The sequence below is a fragment of the Anopheles darlingi genome, chromosome 3 (assembly GCF_943734745.1).
Source record: "Anopheles darlingi chromosome 3, idAnoDarlMG_H_01, whole genome shotgun sequence".
Classification (NCBI taxonomy): domain Eukaryota; kingdom Metazoa; phylum Arthropoda; class Insecta; order Diptera; family Culicidae; genus Anopheles; species Anopheles darlingi.
In genome coordinates, this window is record NC_064875.1 from 46,424,542 (window position 1) to 46,446,807 (window position 22,266).

General features: G+C 47.3%; 1 protein-coding gene across 3 annotated transcripts in view; it reads right to left on the reverse strand.

Moving 5' to 3' along the window:
* LOC125954580 (serine-rich adhesin for platelets) overlaps positions 1 to 22,266 on the reverse strand; it is a 48,597-nt gene that overhangs the window by 20,490 nt on the left and 5,841 nt on the right. For all 3 annotated transcript variants that reach the window (XM_049685009.1, XM_049685008.1, XM_049685007.1), the window contains one exon: positions 73 to 137. The gene's annotated coding sequence lies outside the window, so the exon portion shown is untranslated. The remainder of the gene's footprint in view (positions 1 to 72; positions 138 to 22,266) is intronic.

The window sequence follows — 22,266 nt, forward strand, 5'->3', positions numbered from 1 at the left end:
AAGGTAAACATTAAAACCACTCGGTTCGCTCTTTCTACGATATAAACTGTTACCCTTTTCCAGTGAACTTACCATGATGAATACAAGCATGCAAATCGGTTCAAACCAACGTTATCCACCTCCACTGTTCGAGCGCTCTGTGAATGGAACGAAGAAGAAGAAGAAAACACCAAGAAAACATCATTAAACATGCAATCTAGTTAAACATGGTTGCACCGCCGTCGTCTAATGCGTTAAACGATATTATTCATCAGCCGGTGGTAGAGGAAGCTCCGCCATATTTCCAGGCAACAAACTTTATCCGTTTCCAACCGACTCAGCACATTCCCAACCACTCATCTTCAGGCTTCCTTGTTTAATGGTTCCAATTTCCTTTCCGTTCCAGCTAGTCGGGGCCAACTGGATGCAAAGTTTTTTCCCCTTCTCGCGCGTAGTCACTAAGATGCTGCGCCCCACCAACCTTCCGTGCGGCTCCATGGGATTTGTTTGTGAAACAGTTTAGCACTTAGCATTTGATCAGCAGACGCCAACCAACCAGCCACCAGTCTTCGCGGTGTGGGATCAACACAAATGGGGACCACCACCGACTGACAGTAAACAGACCGTAAATTGCACTTCCCTGAAGCGATAAGGATGCGAAAGCGATGGTTACTGCAGCTGCATCCCGCATGTTGCTAAGGAACAACCAGTGATTGGCGAGACGATTGTGTGCAGCAAACGCGTCATCACAAACTCAAAAGAAACCCACGCTAAAGACGTCGGGATTGCGGTGTCTTCACGCAGTTGGTCGTTGTCGGACAATTGAACTTGAAACGCGGAAGTGATTACACAGGCGAGCAAACAAGTCTTCCATTTCCGTTCTATTCCAACACGCCAACCACCAGCTGTGGAATGGAGAGCGTAAGATGGTCCGGCAACTATTTATGTTCTTTCGATCAATCCATTGTTCCTCGACCACCTGATCACACACACACAGAGCAATCGGAAAGGGGCTGCTGTACCGAACGGATAAGGGAACCGATCCCAAAACCGTTCATCAAAACTAACTAGGTTCGCGTTATCGGACCGCGACCAGACGCGATCACTGGATGGATGGATGGATGATGCCGATGGCGAGATGAGAGGCTGAGCGGTGGTGTGAGTGAAAGCGAAGCACTATTTTTAGTGCGCGCCATTGCTTTAACGGCGGATGTCCTCAACCTCCGCGCGACCGGGAAAGGAAGCGACGTTCAATATCACGGCCGAGGTCAGTTTGTAATTTATCTTAGCCCCACCAACTGCTACTGGTGACAACACGCGATATGGTGCGCACCAGCAGCTGCTGCAGGTCGCTTGTGTCGCAGCACCGATGTCGCAACGGATACCGGATAGAAGCTAGAGTGACATTCAGACACACACACGCGCGGATTGTATCTCCTACCATACGGTTTAATTAAACGCTATACACGTCCGTCAGTCGATGGATTGAGGCGTTTGAAAAATGACGCGACAGGGCCACCACCACCTCCTCCTTTGGTGGGGTGGGCATACGGTTCCGAATGACCGAAGAAACTATTTTAGAAACATGACAAATTAACCAGCAACCAGCGCAGATATACATGTGAAACATGTTTTTGGTTCGTTATTGCGCTATGCTCATTTGTAGTTTTAACAGCTGCATAAAATGTTTCATTCAAGAGGGTATCAGACATTATGAATTAAAGTGACACGAAAGTTAAAGCGTAAGTGAAGTAGAAACTCTTTTCATTGTTAATATTTAAAGAATCAAGCATAATTTTTCACTAGCAACTGTAACCAGCGATGATTTATAAAAAAAAACAGAAATCTGTTGAGACTATCAAGAGCATCTAAGGACGCGAAATGGCTTAATTGATTTCTGATTACGTTCTTATTATCACCATATTTGAGCCTTTTTCCAATACACAGAAATATAATATAGGCATTTTCTTTCCGATCACTTCTTATACGCAAACAAACAAATAAACACAGTAGAAGATCCTACTCCTACGAAACACGAAAATTTTAAGTCACTTCAATGATGTTGCAAATCCCGGGTACGATGATGCACTAATGAACCAAAGAAAGCGTTATACAATCGCAACCATTCACAAGTCGCTACATAACAACATATGACTGATGGCATCGGAAAAGGAATATCGTCTGCAGCGTTGCGATCTGTCTTCTGTATTTATTAGCGCGCATGTTTCCGGGATTCAGAACATTGAGACTCCCGGCGGCAGGCAGACTATCAATCGCGACATGTACACATCCGCCTTCATCAAACTACACCGCCCACTCCATCATCACACCCTCGACTCCCCGGACAAACCCGGAAGCTTCGCTCACTGGGGGGTTGTCCTTCCCCAGTGTCATGCCACCAGCTCACCAGCTAGTTTGGGGGGTGATTGCTTTTGAAGCGACTGTTTGCCTTGCATAGCATTGCAATTCGATGCCAACCACCATCGTGCATCGTGTGCTAGCGCGCTGCGTTTCTAGAGTGGAAAGCAAATCGAAGCCCATTGTCTTCCATCGACGATATAGGGTCAAATATTTGCCATCGAGCCAAGACTTCCTACAGCTTAGGCACGTGCGACACAGAGACACGAACGCTCCATCGCAGTATATTGCGCCCTAGCCTAGACGACGAGTGCAACTCGGGGTCCTTGAGAGGTTTTTTTTTGCACACCGATGCACTGGCAGTGTGCGTGTGTGTCGAATGCCTCGGCATACTCGGTGTCAGCAAAAAGGCTTAGGACATCACCATGCTATCGGTGTGGTTGGGTATGGAAGGTAGCACATCGCGAGTTCAACGTCATCACCGATCACGACTACAAACCGATAAGCTATTGTCACATTGTCATCGGTACAATCGTCTTTGACGTCATAGATCACCTTGGAAGTGAGAGGAGTTTAGCAGTCAGTTTAAATCCCTACGGAAACCACCCCGAGCGGGGAGGCAGTAAGGTAGTTGGCCGACCGACATTGAACCAGCGAACGGTCGCAACACTCTAACAACGGAGAGAAGGGGAACGGAGAAAGAAAACTAATTTCTCCAGGCACCATGCTGCCATGCGACCTCGAGTACGTCAACGTGACACACGCTAGGGACCAGCCAGATAGCTACACAAATCCGCCTTCAAGTGCTTTAGGGTGTAATTGGATAATTCCCTTATCTCCTACGGCAAGGCAAGGCAAGGGCTTGCGGCTACGGTGCGGTGCGTGTGTGCTTCGCGACCCTGCCCAAGGACATGGCTAGCGCCGGCTCGGTGATGGGGCGGGTACTGGTGACACAAGAAATCGCTTTGAATTTATCCAATTAGATACCACACAAGGCGCTAGACTTATGTCCTTCAACCTTCTCAGAGAGGAAGTAACTGCTGCAGTTGCTGCTGCTGTACAAAGGTGTGTAGCGCACACACACACACCTTGTGTGGTCTCCGTCTTGTGTGGAGCAGCAAGCTGACAACCAACAACACGCGAAACATCGCTTAAAGTAAGTTCGACATTGTCCGTAAACTCGGCAAATGGTCTACTGGCATCCCGGATAAGTTTGGCGGCTTCCACGATATTCTACACGTGTAACCGCGTCATGTTCTACAATTCGGAACACGTTTCGACACAAACTGTTGCAGAAACTGCGCCATAAAATTTAGAATGGATGCGAAGAAAAACATCTGACGAACGAGAAGCCTGAAATAAGACGAAAGAAGAACACCGTCTGTGTTTGAATCCAGTCATGAAAGATGAGTCACATCTTCCGTACAAAAAACAGCCCGCTTCCCTCAGGTATCATTGCTTCTCCTGAGCTTCCACCAGACACAGTCAGCGCTTCTGGATGATGTCACCACAATCCAACAACCAGTTCTACATGCCGCGCACTACATGACGACGCGCTGACCTGCTGACGCCTGGGACCGCCTGGGAGGTCAGTGTCGACGCGACACCGTTCCGGGACATAAAGGAAATAAAATCTCGCCAATCCATCCTCCGCCCGCGGCCAGTGGGGTTTGTGGACACTTGTGCGATTCATTGTGCTGATCCTCGCCTACTTGAACGCGCAGTGGCTCACTCGTGCGGCAAACGGATATTTGTTCAACTTCCTGATAAGGGCGCCGGTTGGCACGGCGTGCATCTATGATTCCCTCGATCACCGCCGCCTCGGATGCGCTCGATTGCACGCATGCACTTAACGCGTTGTTCCATTGCAATCCGCAACCGATCCATCGGAACGGTGATCGCGAGGCACTCGGCAGCACAGCACGCAATGCACAAAACGGCATTTTCTTTGGTTTCTCGGAACTCGGAACAACCACGTGTGAGCACACACAGTAGAACATGGAATGTTGCGCATTATTATGCACGTACGCTAGTGTAGTTGCGGGAACGCGCACTGTCAACGGGAAGGAAGGAAATTAAGTCTAATTCCGTATGCAGTGTTTCGCGTTTCTCGGCGATTGCCGGCACGCATTACACTTCCGACTGTTCCAAAGTCCAAAGCTTATTACCCGGTATGCCGTTGCGATTGAAGGAATGAGAATCAGCTATTAGAGAATAGGATGAAAGGCAGACTGACAGCCCATCTGGTTTGATAAGCTTTCTGATGTGCTGTTCTTCTGATTAGAACACTTGGGACGCATACGCATTCAACTAATGCATCTTCCATTCAAATGAACCGGCGGCTGTGTTTAAATCTGCAAAGTGCTGGAAATGCTTCTCGACAATAACATACAGGGTGCACCATCTAGACAGGACCTCTTTGAATGTTGAATAACTTCACCGTTTTTCAGACGACTTGAATAAATCGGCCAGATTCTGAGACGCCAGTCTATACCACTTTAATCATGGATCGATCCCCGCCAAAAAAAAGGGCTGAAATTGTAGCGCTGCACATTGAAAATAATCGTTCAACTGTGCAACATGGTTTGAACATGATGATAAAGAAATATTGGAGACATTCGGCGCCTTCCGCTAAGACTTATTTTTCTGTGTTGCTACTTAAAAAATAAGGTGTATGCCAGCAAACCAAAGACGATTGAAGAACTCAAGACTAAAATAAGATCGGAAATAGCTGCTATTATGCCCAACAAATTGTAAAATACAATGCAAATTTTCCAAATTTCCAAAACTAGGTTGAAAAATGGCGTTATTTGGCGTTAATGGAGTTATTCAACATTAAAATAGGTTCTGTCTAGATGGCGCACCCTGTATTTCAAACAATCATTCGGCAGTATCAAAAGCCCCGAATACAGTCATCAGGAAAAACCCAAAAACTCTGGAAGCGCTGAACAGGAATATATTATCGCATTCGCAGCATACAGTTGCGACATATTTTCTTCGAATTAGCATCTTCTCACATGTCTGGCCCAGTCGTCCAACAAACAAAGCATCAATATGAATACCAAGAAGCCAGTGCAAAAAAGTCGCATCATTATAGGATCTTGCAAAGCATTTATTTGAAGTGTGAACAACATTCGAATTGAATTTTACAGAAGCGTGGATCCATGGTCTTTTTGCTTGTCCACGTCAAATGTTCAACAAGAAAAAAAGGGGCGCCTAACTTTTTGCCCATTTTACTGCAAACTGGTATGGAGTGCTTTAAGAATGGTTTCAACAGTCGAGGAAACGTCGCTGATGCGAGAGTTCCAAAAAGAAACAATAGAATACAACCGGAGGAACATGATATGGAAAAACATAAAGACGACGTATTCACGTCCACTGCGCAAGGCCAATAACAGAAACAGCGTCTCATCGCTCGACCAACTGCAAATCGATGCGAATACCCCCCCTATAGGAAAAGGATTAATTGGAGAATCTTGTGCCGTAACACAGCCGTAAAAGGAAAAGAAGCGTTAAGCACAAATCATTCACCTTAACGCGCTTACAGCCCCACGGTAATATATCGCTGACGTTAGACTTGACAGCCAAAATGGGACCACAAGAATGGTGGCGCGCACACACACACACCTTGGCTAGTGGGTTGTTGCCGGTAAGCTGCAAGATATTGCGCATCGGCCGTGGTTTCGTGCAGTATCGTGCACACCGTTGTCCGTATAACCGTTTTGCCTCGCACACGATGAGCCCTACTACTAAGGTGTCATCGGTGTCAGTGGTCAGCTGCCTTCTTTATTTTTTTGCAAAACGAAAACCAAACAGAACGGGGCGAGAGGGAGAACGACTTCGAGAGACCCCACCAGGTCGTGTCCTGCGTCTTCGTCGTCGTCCGTGGCGCCATCCCCATCTGACACGCTAATGGCTGTTGATGTGGTTTTAAGCCAAAAGCCGCTAATGAAGTATGGGTTAGAGACCGTGGACGACGACGACGACGACAACGGGGTGACCGCCACCGCGCCTTGCCTTCATTTTTTTTGCCTTACTTTACATGTTTTGCAGAATTTCTTTTTTGAACCCATGCGCGTGGTACGTAGCTAGTATTTGCGCTGCGCTGCGGCACACATTCGAATGCGGTCAGAACGTTTGTAAACAAACATAACCGCGGTAAACACACGACGCCGATGGAATGCTTTCGCGGATTAAAGTGTTCGCGGCGCGGCTCGCCATTAATGCAAACCATCTGCCAGAAGAGCGCACAATTGTTAGCTAAATTGTGATCTCTGTGGTGGTACTTGCACTCGTATCCGGGATCGAATCGGTTATTGATTCTGCATTTGAGTGTTGAGGCACGAACCAACAGAAGGGAGAAGCGTAGCGTCCGGAACTGTTCGCTAGCCAAACGTCATGGTATGGCCATGGTTGGGGTGGTGGCATTTGATTTGTTGTAGCCACCATCGATTTCACGATCGGAATTCGATTTTACACTCCAGTTGATTTATGGAGACCCTCTATTTAGTCAACCACCACCAGCACCAACGCAGATTACGATTTCGAGGGAAAACGGAATATGTGATCTCAATATAGCCGTCGGCCTTAGTCCTCTCTCTCTCTCTTTCTCTCTAGTCAGCAATCGATTCCAACGAACATCCAATGGGGGGGAAAATCGCTGCTTCTGTGAGCCGGAAAATTGATCGACCTTGGGGCGAGGCCGTACCTTAGCCCGGCAAGCCCCACAATTTGCCAAAAACAATGGTGTCCGTTCCGTCCACGCGTCAATTCAATCAGAGCGTAACGCATCTTGACGCCGTTCGCGTGTGATCTTTGCCTTTACGCAGAGTGATCGCGGCACTCTGCTGCTGTTGTTCAACACAACAACGCAGAAGGTTTCACTCACGAAATGGCCCCCCAACAAAAAGGGTTTGCAAACAAACAAAAAAAAAACCCATAACCAAACCGACAGTAGAGGAGAGACATGTTTTTGCCCCAGGTCCTTCGCGGGGAACAACTTCAAAACGGGGTTTCGTTGTCGCCAAATTAAATCTGACATTTACTCGCACTCGCAATCCACATTGTCACATCGTCAGCATCGTGTCGCACATTATCGATCCGGCACCCTTATCGCGCAACCACCCCGGGCCTCTGTTACACACTCTCACTCTCTACCGCATGATTCACTCCTTGGAATTGATGAAGACATTACGACACCACCCCACGCTCATGATGTTGTTGTTGTTGATGATGCTGATGGCGATGTTGGCCCTGAGCCAGCCACAACCCTGCTGCTGCTGCTGCTGCTGCTGCTGCTACTACTAATTGGACCTTTTTGAAGGCGGAAACCGAAGCCCCAACGTCGGAGCGACGGACTAACGAGCGGGCCGATGAAACGATCGAGAAGGAAACCGATCAAGAACCGAAACGTAATGCTGCTGGTGTGATAACAATCACCCCCAACCCTACCAAAAAAACCCCGGGAAGGGTTTATTTATGCTAATGTTTCGAGACCCCGGCGTAGTGCGGTTGCCACACGTGCTCTCTGTCTTGCGCAGGGAGCAAGGATTCTGTTGTAATGGTGACCTTCTTTCCCTTGGCTAAGGAAATGTCACAAGAATCTAGAGGCCGGTTGGTGGTCCTCGGGCCCGGGGACAATCCAAACTCCAAACTCGAAACTATCAAAAACAGACTCGACACGACAGCCACGAGAGAGAGAGAGAGAGTCCCCTTTGCCCTTCTGTCGGTGACATGTCCATTTTGCAGCATGAAATTAGTTTTTCATATTAATCCGGGGTCCAGCAGCAGGAAAAGGTTGGAGCTGCGCTGAAAAGACATTAACAGAACCGGTGCCCGGGGGACGGTGCAATGCTTGCCTGGTGCGGGATTCAAATTACGGATGTCGTCGAGGTTTGTCGTCTTGTTCTTCGTTTTGAAACTGTTCCGTTGTTCCGTTGGAGTTCCCTCCATGGGACCGGAGCACCCTTCTTTCGGTGACCCACATACCCCGAGAGGCCTGGGGAGCAAACGGGTTCGAGATGGGTCATACCGGATTTCACAAACACCCTTGTCTTCTCTAAACCACACCCTGCAGCCCGGTACCGGGCGCATGTGCATCAAAAGCACAAACAACACATGCTCTATAGCTATTTCTTTCTCTCTATGTCTGTCTGTCGCTCTCCTGCGCGCTCTCTTGTAACGTGGGGCACACGCAATCGCGATTAAAATGCCTTTCCCATGATGATACGACCTAGATCTCGCCCGATGATCTGCGCCACTTACACGTGCTGGCGGCATCCGCCCGGGGGGGCAGATGAAAGTTCAAGCGTCTTCCTCGGCCTCAGCGCAAGAATTTTCAATCAGAACCGAGCCAAGCATCTTCCAGCAGTCGTTTTTAAGCTTTGCGGCGATGGCCCATGAAGCGGATGTAAGTGTGTGTGTGTGCCGCAGATCGGAAACACAACAGCAACCCATCTCTGCTCGTTGTTTCCGGCTAAATGATATTTCAATTGCGCCGCCGGAAATTGAGCTCGCTACTCCCGGGGGTGTGCTGTGGTGTGGTGGGTGTGACTATCCAGGATGCGAACGAGCCATCATCTGATATCCCCAGATCCGGTCGCTTTGCCGGGAGGGAGTTCTTTCCGAGTAAGTACTCAAGACTTTCGCGATTATCTCAAGGTCTTACGTTATACAATATTACAAGCTTTCAAATCAAAGCATCACACACTAGAATCAGAAACTGGGACAGGTCCGATGTTTTTTTATCTGCTCACCTATAGATAGCGGACTATTTATATTTCAATTTCAATTCCATTACAATGCTGGAAGTGATAACGCACGGTACAGCTACCAGGTCACTATCAGCGTTGAAGGGAAATGGTAAGCCCTTTCTGCTTATCAGTACCGCGTCTTCTGTTTTATCAGTATACTCAGTGGTGCCTTTTGCTCCACGCGTTTTTTCGCCAAAAGCAGGGGGAGGGACGCACCCACGTACCAACGCTATATGCAAAACCTTCCCGCCTCCGAAACACACACAGAACACGCATGCAAAAAAGCACACGAATGCACCATCGTACAATACAAATTGTTCGAGTAAATGGTCGATTGTTTGCCGTGCCAGTAGTAAGCGCCGTGTGCAGTAGCGTGCACATGCAGATGCAGACATTAAGGCAAACACAGACGACGACAACGATGGCTCCAGGGGCACAAGGGTGTACAAAGTCGCACGCTTTGCACGCACTGAAGGAACGGCGCTTTGGGCATAAAAATGCAATTCAGAAAGATAAATTTGCCTTTATACGCACGACGACCAGCCTTCACCTATCGAACGTGGTGTGGTGCGTGGTGGTGGTGGAGTAGTGGAAGATGGGTAAGAGACCTACATCCTACTTTGTGCGCCTTTCGATGGCCTTTTCTTCACATTACAATCAACCATTCAACCCCATCATCACCAACCAATGCAAGCGCTGGCTACTCTACGCTCTGCTCTGCAGCAACCCCTAACTAAGCCCTACTGAAGGTAGTCGAAGATTGCGCACCGTAGCGGATGCATGTTTGTGCATAAAATGGCATAAATGATTACAACGCGCTCTCCTTTCGTTCCCCCGGGGGGCCGCCATCACCAACCATTTTAACAATAATTACAAAGCCGAAACCGCGATGGTAAACTCATGGCGTTGATCATCGGCACAAAGCGGCTTTAATCGAATTAAAACAAGATTCTCGCATCCACCGAGTGTCTGGAGTGCATTTCAATGAAGCTTCCAGAGCCAGACCGGTGAAAGGAAGCTGCTCTTAATGGCTGGTCGTTTTAATCGGGTTTGGTTCAGTGTTGCGGCCCTCCACTTGTGGGCATTTATGCATAAAGGGGCTTTATTTAACGGTGACTAAAGGTCTCATTTAGACGCTGGAAGCATAAAAACCAGCGATATCTCGGGACAGCCGTTTGGAAAGGAACGAGTTGTTGGTGGTGGAGCGAAAATTATTTACTATAAGTAAACCATTTCCAAAATGGTGTTTTACAAAATGTTTCATTTTTGGTTGATCTTTCGCCACAACTCTTGGACACTTTTTCACTATTTTTTACTCAAATTTACCCAAAAAGGTGCACCTTTTTTATATTTTTTTTACAAATAGCAGGTTTTAGTTAAACATATTCAACGATATACTGGATTAAGAAGAGTTATAAGTAGTTCTGGCTTTAGCAGAGCATTAGTACGTACTCCGATCATTGAAGGATCATCTAGAACAGATATATTTACCAGGGATAACGTTCTCACTACAGTTTGCTATTAAAAAGTAAGCCATATTTGTGTCAGCCCAAAGATTACGCTAAGGAAAGGTTGTCTATAATTGCTGGAATGCTTTCCGCACTCGCACGATGGCAGAATTCGCTGTTCTAGTTATCTTTTCTCCTTAAGGGCAATTTATACCGTGTTGATTTACAATAAAACCATGAAACAATATGTGAAACTAGTACTGCTACCAGTACTACGACCAACACTAACAACTATCACACTCACACATCGCTCAACGTGTTAACGTTCGCTACAAAACGCAAAACAAACAGTGCAATAACGTAGCCTTTCAACCAGAACGGAACCAGAAGCTCAACCCGTTTATGTAACGTTCATGAAATACTACAAACGATTTACAACCACAGTTCGACACACAAGAGACCGTCTCGCGCGACAGACACACACACAAACACAGCAGACACAGTTTGTCTCTACCATCTGTGCATTCAACAGACGACGACGCGTAGGCATTGTTCCGTGTTCAGTGTCTCTAAAACATCGTTTTGCTTCCGGAACACCAAACAGCAGAAGTATAGGAACCTCGTCTCGTTATAACCGTTACACCCCACACACATGCGCCCCGGTGTGTGTGGGTGAGAAATAAGAGAGAGAGAGAGAGAAAACCGCGAAGAAAAACAAACAGAATCCCACAAACATGCAAAAAAAAAATAGGTGGAACCGGTTCATCCAGGTGATGATGGTGATGGTCGCGGCTGCATCCATACGTCTAACATGTAGCCACAACTCTAGCAGCAGCAGCAGCAGCAGCAGCACCAGATGCTACACACATACCCGCGGCGTCCGGTATCCGGAGACAAACACCCCTTTCAAAGCAGCGCTCCGTAGCGATGTCTACGGTACACGCCTTGTACCCTCGCTTGTTGGCCGGTTTTTTCGGATGGAGCGCCACGACGACAACGTACCCCACACACGCAGGTTCAAGTTCATAAAATGGGCCACCCATACGGGAACCGCCAGCTACGACAGAACATAGAAAGTCCAACGATCGGTCCAGTGTCGCCGGCACCTATAATCGCCGGTTCTGTGGCCGGTGCTCTACCGGTTTGACCCACTCCCGCCGGGGGGGACGCGGGAATAGAATTCATCATCATCATCATCATCAGCTGGGCCAATGATGGGTCTGCGTGGTAGAACCGGCACATGCTCCATCACGCGCATGTCGCGTCATCATGTATGTGCCCGCAAGCAAGTTCCGTGAACCTCGAACCCTAACTGACGACGGTTCTAGTAGCAAGCTTTACTACTACTGATCGTTCGATCCGTTTCGGCGGGGGTGAGGTGGTCAGAATCGATGCCCCGGGTGGGGTATCATTATTTCCTACCAAACCATGCACCACCCCCCTCCCCGGGCGATCAGAGAACCCCTCGTGGTGGGTGGTGATTTGAACTCCGAGGTGAACACTCATCACCTAGACTTTGGACTCCCCCTAAAGCGGGGGGGGGGGGGGGTTGTTGAGGGGGTTGTTCTCCACCACCCTCGGCCCCGCAACACCAATTAACTTCTCTCGGCGACGACAAGCCGACTGGATGGATGGAGTTGTGGCTGTCGAGGGAGGGACGGAAAGACGGAGCCACGGAGCAGTGTAGTGTATGCAAAAATGGCGTCCAGTCGTCACAAGTCACCTGTCACCGATCAAAGGCCAGGAGAGCAGAAGGACGGAGCAAGGGGAGAGGGGGCCACGGACCCACTCGTGGGTGGCTGGGAAAATCACGTTTTGTCAGCGCGAACCACGTGCAATGCGGCAATTTCAACGACAGCAGCAACAGTACCGATGATGATGATGATGATGATGACGACGACGACGAGCAGTACCAACGCATCACGAGGTGCGTTGGCAAGTCACAAAATAGTCGCCATGCTGTCGGTGACGGAGCAGAATCGAAGGAGGTTGGTTTGTCAAGGCAAGGACACACATACAAACGCTCGTACACGGACATCAAACGGACACGACGACGCATGTTTCGAAGCTTTCGAGCCTCGTGCTGCAACATCATTCCCAGGCAATTATTGTTGTGTTCAGGTGTTATGGCCACACCACGAGGCTCGAGCATATCCCGGGGTCAGCGCTTGTGGTCAGCGGTGGTCAAGATAGAGCATGAATGGTTGGCTGGCTGGCTGACCACGGAACACGTAACCTGCAGCCAAACAAAACAAACAATTTAAATGAGCAAACCGCAAAGGAAACTCAATTTTCAAGCAAGGAATATTATGCACGCAGGTTCCACGTCTCGAAGGTTCTAGATCCTCGTGTACGTGTGTACGTGTGTAAGTACTGGACACTCCCGGTAGGGGAGGTGACTGTGACTGGATTAATAAAAAACCACGATTAATTGTTGTACCGCAAACTAGAGACTGGAGACCCCAGATGGGGGGACCAATGGCGAACATTATCATTCCTATCGCATCCCGATTCGCAATGTGTCACATGCAAAATCAAATGCAACAAAAAAAAACAAAAACTAAAAACGCAACAACTCCAACTACCTCTTTTCATCGCCATTCCACGGTTCCGGTGTCCCTGCGATGCCGTGCCGCCGCCGATCGTCACCAGATTTGCGTCAGCACTTTTATCGCTTCTGTCCGGGCTGCGCATTTCAATACGCCGCTCCGTCGGCGCAGTATTCGTATCTTTCGCAGTGGTGGAATAAATTATTTATTTCGCTAGATATGAACCTGCCACCAAGAACTGGCAGACGGTTGAGCGTGCTGAATAACTAATGCTCCGTCAGTGGTGGTGTGTTTGGCCTTCAGTTTGGCTCGATTAAAGACAGTTTGCGGGAATTACCCCTGGCCCTACCGTTGCTGCTGTCGGTTTACTATTATTCGGCCTTACTCCTACTCCCGAACAGTAACAACATACATTCGGATGGTAAGCCATGCTAGTCGTCTTCGTAGATCCTTATACGCTTTTGTCTGCAAGCTGGTATACAAACGTGACAGTAATACCGCTGATTGATGTGACACAATGTGTGATGCACATTTTATGTTTTTGTCTCTTTTACTTTCCATTAGCGTAATGCCTTCTTCGGCTTTTCAAAAATTCAACGCCTCTGTTGTTTGGCAACAGACTATGCCATCAGTCAAGTGCATGACCTTGTTCGAGATTTGATCTAAAACTATTCAGAATGGAGACGAGCATACATTATTTAGCCTGTCTATCAGTGCAGTCGAAATTAAATCGTTAAGCGGAGATAACAAAAAATGACATAAATTTAAAACGTGTCATTAAAACATAACAGTATCCGCAGGTTCTGATTCTTGTTGAAACTGTTTAAGGCATGTAAATGCTACTAGTTCAAGTAGTACAAGTGGTATGCCTTGTTTAGTTGCACATTTTAGGACCCAAACCATCACAACTGACGTTTGCTTTTGCTTGAAATTGTTTTAATCTTTATACATTAGCGTATCCGGAAAACATGCAGTGTAGAAACATGATCGTTCGATTTGTTTGAAAACGTTTTCAAAGTCAAGATTGCTTAACTCAAAATAGTATATGCATTAGGGAAACGTGATTGAAATTGTGTCGTCAGCAAATACCTTTTAGCTGTTAGTTATTCTATATGCAAATTATGTTCGATAAATTGAAGGCATAATGAATTCGGTTTACATATTTACTTGCCATTCCTGCGACCTTATCTGATTTTGTATCAGTTTTCAGAGAAGGAAGGATTTTACATTAAATTATACAAATATCCTATACCAATTTCTAAAACACAACAGACATTCTATTTGCTGTAACATGCTATTTGTTCCGCGCTTCAACGTTCTGTTTTCACAAATTATCCCCGCGCTTAGCATATTCGAGACAATCGATCTCGATCTAGACCTCCGCAAAAAAAGCCACAGAAGCGATCTATCGGCCGGCCAGCAGCGATACGAAACGCGGCCTCTCGCTAATTGGTGAATATCTCGTTTGCGTAGTAAGGTGCGGTGAGTGTGTGTCCTTCCAATCAATGAAAGGTTTGCCTTTTTAAAAAGAAGGTTACACGTGCGCGACAAACACAGTGACACAAAGTGTGCGGGGAGGGTGGTGTTCGGTACGATGTTTTAGCGATCACCATCGCCGCCAGGTCTCCCTCCATCATCGGCCGCGGTGTGATCTATGGCCTCTTGCTCCGTTCGGCGTACCGTCATATTTTATGTCACAATAAATTGAATTTACCCATTATTGCTATTGCGCGCGCGCCGAAGAGAAGGCCGGGACCGGGCGTTGGAGACACGATATCAACAAGAAGGCTCTCCAAATTCTATTTGAATATGCTGTAAAAGCAAATTGGCTCCCTTTAGGGCGATTGTAATGGAGGCCACCGATGGAGGGCAGCACAACTCAACTGAGCAGAGCTGTTACAATCAACAAACAAATCACTGCCGTGCCTAACCGGGGAGCGGAACGATGTGCGACGCCATCACCATGCAGTTCGCGATCAGCATATGCAGGGCGAGAACGAACGCGATCGTTTCGATCGATGCGAATCACCTCGACGTTCTTATCGGTGGTTGCAACGTCATTCCTCGACGCACATTCACACTTGGGTGCCGGTGGGGGATGCTATTATTTGCGTCTGGCCAGAGGAGGCAGATGACTCTCGCGAGGGGAAAGAACAACAATTTCATTTGCATGCCCCGCCAGCCAGTCAACCGCCTCTCCGTCATGCTATCAGCGACCGATCACTAATCTCGCTAGTACACAAACCATCAAACGCATCAAACCGCGGGTGTGTGTCTGTGTGTGCGCGAGTAATCGCCGTCCGTTGTTAGGTGGTCGGCGAGCAGCTGACACGCGAATACGTTTACGCATCCGCCTGAAGTGCGACGCCGATCAAGCGCGGTTTTGGGCTGGCGCTAATAATGAACCGCAAACCGCAACGACGCGACGATCACGTGGGGTGTGAGGCGCCTCTGGTCTATGAGCACGAAGGAAGGTGCTTTTGGAACGTCGTTTTGCTCAAGACACTTGCTGATTGAACGATGGGATGGTTGTGTTTTCGTCGTAAAACCCGTCCGTAAACCCTTCCCGGACAAGAGCTGGGGAATGGATTTTAATTTATTTTACTAGCAAAAAACAGTTCAGGCAAATATCACTTAAGGTGTGGTGTGGTCACGAGTGCGTCAGAAGTGCCTGCCAGTTAAATGGAACTTATTAAGCGAATAAGTTCGACATTGAAAGACATAAAATAAACCAAATTAACGATATGGACCCCTGCGCCAGAGCATGTTGCAGCCAATGGCAGCTTGTCGATGGTCAACGCAAAGGTCACCACAGCCTCAGACAGACAGTCGTACCGCAGACCGTTCACCGTGGGGCGAGCTGTTTTTCGCGTTCCTTGGTCCATATTGAGAGAGAGAGAAAAAAAGGGGAAATAACCACCTTCCGAGCTGCCGAGAGAGGAGAGGAAAAAGGACAGTACGGAATGTACGGGGCAGGTAACGACTTGCAAAGCGATAATTATGATGGCAAAAAATCATCGTTATCATCTCAGCGAATTGTGAAAACCATAAAACAATTAAATTATGATCCTATTGCCTCTCCGTGGGAGAGGGGGCCTCCATCATGCGCAGAAGGACCAACACTGTTCTCAAGCCAGTTCTCATTCGGGACTTTGAGCGACCACCCTCTCATCGGGTGATCGTTAAGTGGGGACATTTTTCTTTACAACTGCCCTTCCGGCATCCCTGTACGTACGTCAATATCGTTTCCTTTGTTTTGGGAGTAAAAGGATAGTAAATGCTTCAAGCTTCAAGGCTGACGGTCAATATTATGCGCGCGATTAAATTAAATAAATTATGCTACTAAAGGGATAGCAACCTCTCATATAGCGCCGTTCATTGTCAATCGAATTAGCAGCTCAGAATGCTGACAAAACAATCTCTTCGACACCGCTCACCGCGGTGGTGGTGTTGCTGTTGTTTGTGGAAGATAAATGATGATATGCACCGAGCTGCACCGAGCAACCGATAACCAGGTCATTGTAGGTCTTCATTAGCACATCAAGGGGCCCACAGTAAACGGCCCAAGATGCACTACTACTGCTGCTACTACTGTTGCACCCGCAAGCTGCAAGAAAGTAATTTATTTCAATAAACTTTTATCGCCAACGCCAGCCGCGAGGCGAGTCCCATTTGCGACCCCGCCTCCCAGGGCGTAATGTATTTCATTAAAAATTAACCTTTTGCTGATTTGCTACCACCGAAGAGTCTGGTCACCCCCATTTACGGTGTTTTACGATCGGCATGCATCATACGCTGCTATGGGGTTGTGCAGGACGGGACGGATCGTAAATTTCAAACATTCATCCCTTTTTGTGTATGTCTCTCTCTCTCTCATCCCCGTCCTGAAAGGCCACAAGCAACACCAGAGGCCATAGGGACCTAAAACCGTCCCCCCGAAAAAAATGTTTTTAAAAAATTGAATTTTTCACCCCCAGAAAAGTCTCAAAACGCTACAAAACGCGTTGCTTCTGCTGCAGCGCCGCGCAGGATCGTTTTAATTTCTCATTAAAAATGCATTACAACGAAACGGGTTCCGCGACCGGACCGGCCGGAAGTTATCATCAGACCGATGTCATCTTCTTTTCCTCGACATTATCTCATCATGCGCATAGAATAAACGGTGACAGCGAGAGAGAGAGCGCGCGCAGGAGTAGTAGGAGGGGGTCCTCCTGTGCCGTGACGAAGTAAATAATATGCATCTACTTTCTACCGCGTGTCACACAATGCTTCCCCCTTTCCCCGTTATCCTGTGGTGCCCCGCCGCTGACGGGGAATTCATTATGTCGCCAACACAGGCACAACGACCGGGCGACGAATGAAGGGACACCATCAGGTGCACGGTGGCCAGGGTTTGTTCCCGTTACTGGCAGCGTTTTGCGGCGGATGAATAGCAGCCACCACACTCGCGGGTGCACAGTAGGATGGTTGGAAAATAATTAAGAAAAACTAATAGGATTACCTAGCCCATCAACGCCCATGGGTTTTAATGATGATGATGATGATGATGCTTTGGATGACGCTTTGCCTAGCATAAAAGAGATTATTCTCCTTCTTCCAGCGTCTTCTGTTCAGGTGCGCCGATCCCCGATGATTACATCAAACCCAAGGAAGCAACCGTAATTAATGTCGAACTATATTGTTCTCGACCACAGCTGACAGTACTAGCAGCAGTAGCACTAGTAGTAGCACTAGCAGGATGTTGAGCTACCTTGTAAATTGAATTTGTAACCACCAAACATGCCGTTAGGCATTCAACATATTTCGTCAATAGAACACTACTGATGAATGAAGATACACAAATGTGAAAGCTACTAGGCCTATTGTTATCCCCCTTTTCCATGCAAATTAATGGGGGCTCCTAGGACGTGACCACACACGTGCTACTACCACCAAGGTGCACTTTCCTTTCCGTCCTCCCTCCTCCATCATGGTGCCCTTGAAGGACGGTGTAGCTAATCCCCTCCGGATCTCGGCCTTCGAAGCCGTGCCGAGGGGTTCGCGTGGGGTTCATTTTTATCTCCAAAATGATTGAATTTCACAAAACCGGAACACATGCCCTGCCAGCCAGCCAGCCGTGGGGTGTTTCATATGCCGAGCCGATATCGTTCAATGTCAAAGATGCGCAACGATGCGGCGAACACGGCACGGAAAGTGCAATGCAATTCGTGTGCACTGTACTGGGGGGGGGCTCGTGCCATTATGGTCACGTTTCGAATCCGTGCGCGCCTCCCTCTCTGCGACTGCTGCCTCTTACCGTGCCAACTAATTGGCAACTGTCTCCCGTCCCCCAGTTCGTGTGGCATCGCTTGGACAAGAAAAAAAAAGGAAAAGAAAAGGCCACGCGGTGGCGCTAAACGAGGCTTAAGGACGAAGCAGAAACCCGGGAACTCCATTTGCTAATCGAATTAGTGCCGAATGGATGGTGGTATAGCTTTGAATCCAAGTTCCGGCTAGTGTTTAAGGTTCTTTTCTAGCGACTTCTTATGTTAGTTGAATGTTTTCAAAATTTTAGAAGTAAGCCGTACCATTTAACGGTAAAGAACTATTGGTGATTTCACTTAAAATGCATACAATTTTTTGGTTGTTTAAAGGTCTACAAAATGGCTGCATCCATACGTTATAAGCGGTAAAGTGCCGGAAGGGATGCATTTCGTTTGTTATTTCTAATAACAGGGCTTTGCAGAGTATCAACAACGCATCTGAATGTGGTTTTTGGAACGATACTCAACGAGAAACTATCGAACTCGAGCTCAAACAGGCAATGATAGTAGAATTAAACCAATTAGCATTCTGAATGTGATTGAAACTAAATGGATAATGGGAAAATACGTAAATTGGATACTCTACTGCCTCAAGTCAAAACTGAGTACCGACACTGCACGAGTGGGTAGTTGCTTTTATCGTTGCGGCGAAAGGGCATTTCTCCACCGAATCATTGCACGTGATGGGGAAGGGATCACTTTCAATCATTCCAAGCGCCGGGAAACCTGTGTACGAAAAGCTATGCACTATGAATATCCTTGAGTGCAAGGTTGTTTGTTTTTATCACGCTGTTATAATTCCATGCTGATCGAAATGGAACCTCAACGAGAACCTATAACAAGTGGAAACCATCACTGGCGATCGATATGAGCACCAGCTGATGCATTTCAGTCGTAGTTGCAAAAAAAGGGATAAAATATGCTAAGGGGAGAATATTTTTCGGCTAAGCAAATGCAGGAACACATCTGGTAGAAATAATACTATTATTAATAAATTAAAACTTGAAAATTAAGATGGGCTAAATTAAAAAAAAATCATTTGATAAAACAAATATTAAAAATTTAGTTGGAATGTGTTAACGAGCTCCAATGTCCAATGGTTCGGAGAAATCACTATGAATTAATTTATCCAAAACCTTAAAAAAAAAGCACCTCATGCCGCTACACTCATGGCCAGCAATAGCACGACCACGCGGCGGACGATCGATAGAGGCCACACTGGCTAGCACGGGACTAGCGGACCTAACGGAGCATCATCATTGCCGGTGGTGCTGCGGATTAAATTGAATCACGCCACAAACGACTAGCACAAGCGGCCACGGCTACGTTTTTGGTCATTTGCCACCACCACCACCACCACCCGCCCCCACATTAGGCCAGCGTGGGTAGTCGGTCGGTCGGATATTCCAGAACTCGTGCCCGTGCCGCAGAGTGGCGTCTTCTGGCGTGGCGGACGGAATAACGGAACAGCAGAGTTTGGCCGCAATGTCAATGCCGCTGATTCGCGACCAAATCGTGCCCACCTACGCGGGTGGTAGTAGGCCGCTAGCTACGGCTAGGGAAGCGGCAGAATGCCAGAGTGTGTGATACCGGCATTGTAGCGTTGCACCCGTGCCAAGTCTCGGCAGGACAGTGCACACAGCACCGGAGGAGGCTCAGCAGCAGCTGCTCACCAAAAACGAGAATACAACATTTCAAGTTCAAGGTCAGGAGGAGGGGGGCATGCCAATCGCATCTGCCACCTTCTGCCACCTTCTGCCACCCATATGTGTGCACACCACCATCGACGGAACTGCTGGCGCAGCTTCCCAGGCCTGTGTCTTCTTTTCAGTATGTGTGCTTCGGAGTGTTTTCAGTATCGATTGAGAAGACACAAATGTATGGGTATCGACCGGTGTGGTACCGTCAAGTAACACACAAAATCACTAACAGTTTCCGGAGTTGTCACCTGTTCGTCTGTGCGCACCGTGTCACACTAATACGTCACTAGAAGCGGTTGTGTGGCGAAGATGCAACACATAATTTCACAAAATCACACAAATTCTTGCCATCCTCACAACCGGAACGACGCGAGAAATCGAACAGAAGGTAGTGCCACTTTGCTTTGCCACTCGATGCTCCGACCAACGACCAACAACAACGAGCGTGTGCGATAGTGTGCGCGGTGAAGGTGTCACATGATTGCGCAACCGCGTTGACCAGTAGAGGTCAAAGCTTTTGAGGCACCTCCGGCACCGTCACCAACCTAACGCTAACCGGCAGTAGTACACGGTGGTGATTGTTCCGATCACGGTGGTGGTACGATCGTGTGAAGGCGAGGAGCAGTTTCTTGAAAACCTCGCGATATCCGCACCATATCCGCGCGCGCTACCACCATTCTAATGCGCTAAGCACCGACACGCTGGTTAGCAGGAAGTCGCATGGCAATGTCAAACAGTGAGCGATGGATTTGAAAGCACACACTGATACACAACAAGAAAACCGGGGAGGGCGGGAGACGATTCGTTACCAGTTAAGTGGCGCGTTATCTACGACTTAAAAAGGATCGCAAAATACATAAAATAACATTGAGAAAAATTGAACTGAAGGGAAGTCACATTCAGAACAATGGTGGCTGCTCTGAGCTTTTTGGTAAAGAGGCCACAAAAGAATAAAGAAAATATGTTAAGGGGGAGCAGCTTCGGTATTTTATTTCATTTCTTCGCATTTACTTTTTACATTTTTTATGAGTTCTTATCCTTTCAAGAGTATTGTGTAAAATTTTGGGAAAAATCGAACCAAAACTGACAAAGATATTGATTTTTGAAAAACAAAGTTTCATACAATGCTCAAAGCGTCTCGCGACCCAAATCCTGCGTTTTTAAAGTCGGTGCATCAAAACTACTGGACCGAGCGATTTGAAATTTTGAACACATAATCCGTGCACTATTTGCCAGGTAGCCCCGTCGAGTTTTTATAAAAATTGTTGAAATTTTTTATTTAAATAATTATGTAAAACTCATTTTTTGTGACAACATCGTAAAAAGCATCACTTTGGCTTTTTCTTGCATCTTTAAAAATCTGCCAAAAATCGAAAAATGAGAAATTCTATAAAAACTCAACGGGGCTACCTGGATAAACTTATAATCTAACAAAAGAATATTCATTTGTATATTTCTGATGACCCGGCACGTTGCTACGAGTGGCACCGCAAAAAGTACATTTTTGCAAACTTGCCTTTCCAAATTGGATACCATGAACGTAGTTTTGATGAAATTTTCGCCAAAATAGAACCAAATATTTTTGGAAAATTATTGTTTAATATGATATTATTTTGAAAAAATCAATTTGAATGGTTTTTTCACTAAAAATCGTCAAAAATAAGCCTTTTTTGACCCGAAATAACCAAAGCCCCTACTTAAATGAAAGAAACAATACAAACATTTAATTTAAGTGGCTTCAACTGACACAATTTGAACATTTAATGCTGCGCAGCGATCCTATCCGTAGCGTTAAGGTGTCGTAGATGTGTTAAGTATTTAGATACAAGGATCCACTCACCCACCACCGCGGTTTTCCTCTTTACCAATCGAAACAAAACAAAAACAATGGAAAGGAAGCTTAATTACAACCGGCAGTTGCACACCGGCGGCACCAACAAGCGCACAACTCTTTTCCGCTGGACACTCGCCATCCCGGGGAGCGCGTCCCCAGCATGCCAACGAACTCTCCGCCACGAAGCGAGGATTACGAAAAAAAAAACATGTATCATTGGCACACGAAAATCAAATTACCCGCTCACGCACCACCATTAAAAAGGTACGCACGATGCACCCGGCCGCCACCAAAGCGTAGTAAAACCTGACGTAAGCATCCTCCCCATCCGCGCCGCCCATCC